Raw genomic sequence first — 9,124 nt, 5'->3', positions numbered from 1 at the left:
CGAATGGAAAAAAACGATTTTAAAGAGACAGAAGAAATAGACGTTAAAAGGAAGAAATTATGGAAAGGAAAGTTTTTGTGGAAAGATTAAGAAATGTAAAGATTTCCAGTAGGTAGAAAAGAAAAACACTAAGAATATCTGGTCAGAAGAAATAAGTAATTCAGTGAAATAATACTGGTAGTAGAGAAAACAAGAGAAGAAGGAATATAAAAAACTTCTCATGAGATCAACAAGTGATCATAATCGGCGATAATAATAATAATCATCAAAAAAGCAGCTTATAAATGAATTTATAATCTAACTACAACACCGTATATAGCGGTGTCAAAGAATTATCTGAACTTTGATATTTTATTAGAAAAAAGTAACAGTCCAATTAATGAATGGTTGAGCTCTCGTAACAAGTAAAGTTTCCATTGGCAAACACAAACAATAAAGTTTCCCTCCGCAAATACTAGTTAACGTTGTGATTGAACACGCAACCGCATACATCAACGCCATGATTCCACAGATGAAAGCAAAATGCCTATAGTGGTTTACTGAAACAAAATTAGACACACAAGTTCGACACAATTTTAAAACTCGGTTTAACTTAGAGCTACCTTCTAGAATAAGCATTCTTTCATGGTATGATAACTTTAAAGAAACTAATAGTGCAGAACATAAGAAGGGTGCAGAAGCAGGTTTAGAACATCAAATGAAAAAATGGAGATCATTGTTCAGTTTTTTAGGTCTGTGACGTCAATTCGGAGAACAGTGCGCGAGTAAAATGTTCCGCGGACTACCATTCACGACGTTTTGAAAAAATAATAAAATTGTGTCCTCATAAATTACAAAATTGCAGCAAATTCCAGCACATTACATCACAAGATCACACTGATAGAAAAGAATTTGTTGTGGAAATGACTGAAAGAATTAAAAATGATTGGTACTTTAAAAAAAATATGTTCTCAGACGAGACTAAATTTCACGTGTTTAGAAAAGTTAACACTCACAACGTTAGAATATGAGAATCAAAGAATCCATATGTTACACTTAACCGTATTAGAGATAGTCTAAAATGGCGGACTTCTTCCCGATCCTGTGATTGGACCTTTTTTCTTTACAAAAATGGCAGTTAATGCGAATATCTATATGGACTTGTTAGAAGGACGTTTACCCTCAGCTTGAAGCGTTGCAACCCGAAACCATATTCCAATAAGATAGAACGCCGCCAGATTGGGGTTTATTAATAAGTGAATCCCTGAACAACAAATTCCCAGATCGCTGGATTGCACTTCAAGGACCGATTGCTTGGCCATTTTGATCACAGGATAAAACTCCATGTGATTTTTTTTTTTACAGGTTTCATAGAGGATAATGTATGTAAAACTAGTACCGTGAATGTATATGATCTTAAATAGGAAGATTGTTAACGCATTATAACTCATAGATTGGGTATGTTACAACCAGTGGCGGTTTGAATATAAAATTAGTGGGGGTGCTGCTCCAGTAACATTTTTTCTGGGGCTTTTTAAGGCCATGGTTAAAATTATCTATAAAATAAAAGTACCGAAAAAAATTAATCAAATAGAACAGCTAGAAGCAAGATAATAATCTAATTTTACACTTTAGCACATTCAAGAATATGGTACACGATTTTTAAGCATATTGTGCTTAAAAACCGTATTCGGTTTAACCAAATAAATAATAAAATGTCAATACAAATAATATTTTTTTAAATATTATTAGATAATAACTTAATAAAGTGTTCGCTTAAAAACACTTTAGTCCAGTGGTGCTTAACACAGAAACAAATACATAATTAGTTTTTTACTAATTATCTTCTCTTTCGCCCTTCCAGCGTGTTTTTGTTTTGGATAGATTAGCAATCAAAGAGGTAACAAATGAAGAGGTATTGCGGCAAATTGATGAAGAAAGAAGCATTTGGAAAAATATAGTTAAAAGAAGAGACAGACTTATAGGCCACATACTAAGGCATCCTGGAATAGTCGCTTTAATATTGGAAGGACAGGTAAAAGGAAAAAAATTGTGTAGGCAGGCCACGTTTGGAATATGTAAAACAAATTGTTAGGGGTGTAGGATGTAGAGGGTATGCTGAAATGAAACGACTAGCACTAGATAGGGAATCTTGGAGAGCTGCATCAAACCAGTCAAATGACTGAAGACAAAAAAAAAGAAGCAATCAATGAGCCCAGCTTTCCGCCATCTTCTGATCACTATAAAACAACTAAACCACTTTCATATTCCTTCCACCGACAAAAAAAAGTAATGAACAAGGAACGTTCTATGCACACGCAGAGTAATAAAAAACCACCTTCTACCAGCATGCCAGGCTCGGCACTGCGGGAGCGATAGTGCTCTCGCTCAGTGTATTCCTCGCAGCCTCGCGTGCAGCTTCCTATGCGCGCATGCACACAAAAACCTGAACTGTGAAGCACACAGTTCCATACAAAGATTTTTTTTTTATAAGACTGAGGATGGCTACTGACATTAAGCTTAAGGTTCATACATTGTACACGTACAAAGAAAGAATTAAAGAAAAAAAGACTCATTATATTAAATGTTATCGATAATATCAAGTGGAAATAAGAGGTACTGCAGTTCCACAGTGCCTATACGCGAGCCACCACTGGTTAAAATGAACATGAAATGAAATGATGACCGGTTGGATATTTTGTGAATTACTAATTGTGTACACATTGAATGTGTTTCATCTCCGTTAAAAAACAAAACCAGTTTTAATGATTCTAAATTCATAGAACCCGTTTTTATATCTTAATAAATAAATTATTTACTCAGTTTCAAAATTATTCAGATAATTCTCGGACTACGGTACCGTATAATCATATTTTCTTATCTATTTCTTGTGTTTTTTTTTAATTATTTTTTTTTAAAACAATAGATGAGGTTTATACTTTAGAAATATTTTAACTTTATTTTTTCTAATTTTTAATTATATCTATTTTATATCGTTCCTAACCTCCTCTATGAATCATGAGACCTAGCCGTTGGTGAGGGGGCTTGAGTGCTCAAGGATACAGAGTAGCTGGACCGAAGGTGCAACCATATCCGAGAGGTATCTGTTGAGAGCCAGACTAAGGAATGATTTCTGAAAGAGGGCAGCAGCTCTTTCAGTAGTTGTTAGGGGCGTGAGTCAGAATGACTTAAACTGCCATATCAACATCACTCAGTCCTCCGAGTACTGCGCAGCTGAAAGCAATGGAAAACTACAGCTGCTTTTTTTCCAAGAAAATGTAACTCTCTGCATTTTCAAATAGCAATGATGGAGGCGCCTTCGTTGGTAAAATATTCCGGAGGTAAACTAGTCCCCCATTCGGATCTCCGGGTGGGGACTACTAAGGAAGGAATCACCAGAAAATTAAAAAGTAGCATTCTACGAGTCGGAGCGTGGAATGTTAGAAGTTTAAAAAAGGTTGGTAGGCTAGAAAATTTAAAAAGGGAAATGGATAGGATAAATGTGGATGTAGTAGGAATTAGTGAGGTTCGGTGGGAAGAGGAAGGCGACTTTTGGTCAGATGATTATAGAATAATTAACTCAGCTTCAAATAATGGGCAGGCAGGAGTAGGTTTCATAATGAACAAGAAGATAGGGAAGAGAGTAGAGTATTTCAAAACGCATAGCCATAGAATCATTGTAATAAGGATAAAATCAAAACCTAAACCGACAACGATTGTTAACGTCTATATGCCTACAAGCGCCAATGATGATGATGAGGTAGAGTGTGTATACGAAGAGATTGATGAAGCCATTAAACACGTAAAAGGAGATGAAAATTTAATAATAGTTGGAGATTGGAATGCAAGCATTGGAAAAGGCAATATAGTGATGAATAAGGAAATATAGTGGGTGAATACGGGCTGGGCAAAAGAAATGAAAGAGGGGACCGACTTATAGAGTTTTGCACGAAGTATAATTTAGTAATTGCCAACACCCAATTTAAAAATCATAATAGAAGAATATACACTTGGAAAAAGCCAGGCGATACTGCAAGGTATCAGATAGATTATATCATGGTTAAGCAGAGATTTAGAAATCAACTCGTTGACTGCAAAACTTACCCTGGAGCAGACATTGATAGCGAACATAATTTGGTGTTAATGAAATGTAGATTGGGGTTTAAAACCTGAAGAAAAGGTGTCAGATGAATCGGTGGAATTTAGAGAAGCTTGAGGAAGAGGAGGTAAAGAAGATTTTTGAGGAGGACATCGCAAGAGGTGTGAGTAAAAAAGATAAGGTAGAAAATTTAGAAGAAGAATGGGAGAATGTTAAAAAGGAAATTCTTAAATCAGCAGAAGCAAACTTAGGCGGAATAAAGAGAACTGGTAGAAAACCTTGGGTTTCATGCTAGTGATGAAGAAAGTAAAAGGAACTATCGGCAATTAAGAAATGCTATAAACAGGAAGTGCAAACTGGCGAAAGAAGAGTGGATTAAAGAAAAGTGTTCAGAAGTGGAAAGAGAAATGAACATTGGTAAAATAGACGGAGCATACAGGAAAGTTAAGGAAAATTTTGGGGTACATAAATTAAAATCTAATAATGTGTTAAACAAAGATGGTACACCAATATATAATACGAAAGGTAAAGTCGATAGATGGGTGGAATATATTGAAGAGTTATACGGAGGAAATAAATTAGAAAATGGTGTTATACAGGAAGAAGAGGAAGTTGAGGAGGATGAAATGGGAGAAACAATACTGAGATCTGAATTTAAGAGAGCATTAAACGATTTAAATGGCAGAAAGGCTCCTGGAATAGACGGAATACCCGTAGAATTACTGCGCAGTGCAGGTGAGGAAGCGATTGATAGATTATACAAACTGGTGTGTAATATTTATGAAAAAGGGGAATTTCCGTCAGACTTCAAAAAAAGTATTATAGTAATGATACCAAAGAAAGCAGGGGCAGATAAATGTGAAGAATACAGAACAATTAGTTTAACTAGTCATGCATCAAAAATCTTAACTACAATTCTATACAGAAGAATTGAGAGGAGAGTGGAAAAAGTGTTAGGAGAAGACCAATTTGGTTTCAGGAAAAGTATAGGGACAAGGGAAGCAATTTTAGGCCTCAGATTGATAGTAAACGGAAGATTAAAGAAAAACAAACCAACATACTTGGCGTTCATAGACCTAGAAAAGGCATTCGATAACGTAGACTGGAATAAAATGTTCAGCATTTTAAAAAAAATAGGGTTCAAATACAGAGATAGAAGAACAATTGCTAACATGTACAGGAACCAAACAGCAACAGTAATAATTGAAGAACATAAGAAAGAAGCCGTAATAAGAAAGGGAGTCCGACAAGGATGTTCCCTATCTCTGTTACTTATTAATCTTTACATGGAACTAGCAGTTAATGATGTTAAAGAACAATTTAGTTTCGGAGTAACAGTACAAGGTGAAAAGATAAAGATGCTACGATTTGCTGATGATATAGTAATTCTAGCCGAGAGTAAAAAGGATTTAGAAGAAACAATGAACGGCATAGATGAAGTCCTACGCAAGAACTATCGCATGAAAATAAACAAGAACAAAACAAAAGTAATGAAATGTAGTAAAAATAACAAAGATGGACCGCTGAATGTGAAAATAGGAGGAGAAAAGATTATGGATGTAGAAGAATTTTGTTATTTAGGAAGTAGAATTACTAAAGAAGGACGAAGCAGGAGCGATATAAAATGAGAATAGCACAAACGAAACGAGCCTTCAGTAAGAAATATAATTTGTTTACATCAAAAATTAATTTAAATGTCAGGAAAAGATTTTTGAAAGTATATGTTTGGAGCGTCGCTTTATATGGAAGTGAAACTTGGACAATCGGAGTATCTGAGAAGAAAAGGTTAGAAGCTTTTGAAACGTGGTGCTATAGGAGAATGTTAAAAATCAGATGGGTGGATAAAGTGACAAATGAAGAGGTATTGCGGCAAATAGATGAAGAAAGAAGCATTTGGAAAAATATAGTTAAAAGAAGAGACAGACTTATAGGCCACATACTAAGGCATCCTGGAATAGTCGCTTTAATATTGGAAGGACGGGTAGAAGGAAAAAATTGTCTAGGCCGGCCACGTTTGGAAAATGTAAAACAAATTGTTAGGGATGTAGGATGTAGAGAGTATACTGAAATGAAACGACTAGCAATAGAAAGGGTATCTTGGAGAGCTGCATCAAACCAGTCAAATGACTGAAGACAAAAAAAAAAAATCGTTCCTAAGAAAAACTACTTGTCATTTATACAGATCTGAAGATGTTTGATTAGGCAATGAAAACCTAATTGCTTGAATTTTTTTGATAAACTTGAATAGCAGATAATAATAAATAGTATAAATTCAAATGCTTACTATTAAAATACTACTGTAATAAATCAAACATTTTTAAATTTACTATTTGTAATATAGTTTATATGGTTAAAAAAGAATAATGTTTTCAAACTCTCAAAATTTCCCTTTTTTACTTATTGTAATATTAAAACTTGAAATGAGGTGTTGTAAAGTTAAAAAAGATTCAACACTAATCTTTGAAACAGTGTTGGTGATAGAAATATTATTTACTGCTTCGACCAACTGATTGGAATTTTTATTTCTCTAAGTTGTATTATAACGTTTGAATTACGCGTCTGGAACCTGTATCATAATGAGGATCAGTAAAAACAGATTTTCATTATGATGCAGGTGTACAACCGAAGCCTACTCTTTTCTGCCACTGAACAATCAGAAGCGGATAATGTTTAATATAACAGCTGTTTTTATCTCCTTGAAAGTATTTATCTCTTAAGAAAGTATTGTGACCGCGAAAAATTTCGGTTTTCAGATTTCAACAGAAATATCCATTTTGACCATCCCTGAATCCATTTTGACTAGTTGCGGCGTGATGTCTGTACATACGTATGTAAGTATCTTTCATAACTCAAAAACGATTAGCCGTAGAATGTTGAAATTTTGGATTTAGGACTGTTGTAACATCAGTTGTACATCACCCCTTTTGTTTGCAATCGATTGGACCAAAAGTGTCCAAAAAAGCAGTAATAAGGCCTCATTGAGAAGTTTTCAACGATATATCATAAGTGACATATGATATATTTATATCGTATTATAAAAACGATATATCATTTTTATAATTAATGAAATATTTGGTCTTACAATGGGAAGGTACATCGGTTCAAATCCAACTTCATCTACTTTTTTTAAATGTATTATAAATCTGTGATTGTAAAATAAATAAAAAAACTTACAATAAATAATCAATAACAGTTACTAGTGAAATAAACTTTTATATACTTTTATTTAAAAAAAATGTGTATATGTAATTTAATAGGCGTACAAGGAAGTCAAATTTTTTTTCCATTACGTAAGAAGAAATAATCAATGCCAGGAAAGTACAACAACTTTTCTTTAAAAGGTTGAACTCTCCAAAAAACATTGGAAACGACACAAAATAATATTATTTTTAAGTTTTCCCAAACATATAAAGCATGAATTATTCCTAGCATGTGTAAAAATGTTTTCTTAGTTGTGTTTTGGACAAAAATTTATAAATTATTTTCTCAAACCTTTTTTCCGTACAGTACTCCATGATTTCAATTAACTATAACAGAATTATAAAATTTACACCGCATAAGTAAAAAATAATTTTGTCTTTTAACAAATTTTAATTTAAATAAATTTACTCTTTGGAGTTTTAATAGAATTTCTAAGTTAATTTCGAAAAAAATATTGTTGAGTACATAACTGGAGACAGGCAAAAGAAATATTTTCTTCTATAAATAACAACAAAATCTAAAAAAAAATTGGATTTTGGACTTTTTCTTAACTGCAGTAATAAGCCCTCATTGAGAGCTTTTCAACGATATTTCACAAGTGGTACTTATTTTTATGGGTTTCAGACTTATATCCAAATAAAATTTTAATTAATGAAATATTTGGATCTTCAAGGAAAGGCACACATCGGTTCGAATCAGACTTCATCTCCTTTTTTTAACTTGTATTTTGATTAATTTTATTTAACTTTTTTTGTAAATTTAATTATATTGATTTTTTAATAATTATTAACCCGTGATTGTAAAAAAAATACAATAAATAATTATTCAATAATAACAATAAAAAAAAGAAAAACAATCATAAGTTATTAATGAAATAAAATTTTACATAATTTTAAAAATGTGTCTATGTAATTCAATAGGCGTTATTACATATGAATAATTGATAATAATTTATAATCGTATTATTTTTTGATTTTCTAGTTTAATTTCTATTCAACTTTATTTAATTCTGGAATTTGTTTAATTTTATCTACACTATCGTCAACTACAGAATGACTGAAAAATAAGCCCTCACAAGAACAACATATACACTAAGTCATAAATGCCCGATATTTAATAAATTGCAAAAAATTGTTACAATTTTGTTCATTACTCCTGAGACATGTTGGACAATATTCTCCCTAAGTCGGAGTTGATCACCACTTCGTTTATTTGTCTTTTGTTGCCAATCGTTTAATCACTCTTTAGTTTTTTATAATTCTTCTGGTCTTAATCTGTGTACACGTTATCAGTTTTCAAATTTTCACTTACTTTATATTCATCATAATATTTTTATTATTTCTTTGTTTGCAACATTTTCTTCCTGTTTATTTTAAATTGTTTTGCTAATTAAATTTTTTACATCGACCAACAGACATGGCTCGTTGGTCTAGGGGTATGATTTTCGCTTAGGGTGCGAGAGGTCCCGGGTTCAAATCCCGGACGAGCCCTAAACCTTTTTTATGCATAACAATCTTTATTTTAGGAATTTTAGTTAAACATGTATAAATCTTTTGCGTAACTGATTTTTATTATTTCATTCCGTTGTGAATAAATTATTGATTAAAATGGACGACATTTATAGATTTATTCAGACAGAAATAAAAAAAATATTCAGAATCTATTTTTAAGATAACATATATATATATATATATATATATATATATATATATATATATATATATATTTACACGCGTGCGCGCGCGCGAGTGAAACTAATTTAGTCTAACCTCATAATATCAACGTAGCCTCAATTTGAGGTTATATTGACTTTGACGTATTTACTTCTTTGTACGAAGTAAAGAG

General features: G+C 32.4%; 1 non-coding gene across 1 annotated transcript; it reads left to right on the top strand.

Moving 5' to 3' along the window:
* Positions 1–8,697: 8,697 nt before the first annotated feature.
* Positions 8,698–8,769, top strand: TRNAP-AGG (transfer RNA proline (anticodon AGG)). The gene has a single exon. It is a non-coding gene; the product is annotated as a tRNA-Pro (tRNA).
* The last annotated feature ends 355 nt before the right edge of the window (positions 8,770–9,124 follow it).

Source organism: Lycorma delicatula, chromosome 9, assembly GCF_047948215.1.
Source record: "Lycorma delicatula isolate Av1 chromosome 9, ASM4794821v1, whole genome shotgun sequence".
Classification (NCBI taxonomy): Eukaryota; Metazoa; Arthropoda; class Insecta; order Hemiptera; family Fulgoridae; genus Lycorma; species Lycorma delicatula.
Note: the sequence above shows the minus strand (reverse complement) of the source record. Positions and strands in the feature narration are given on the sequence as shown.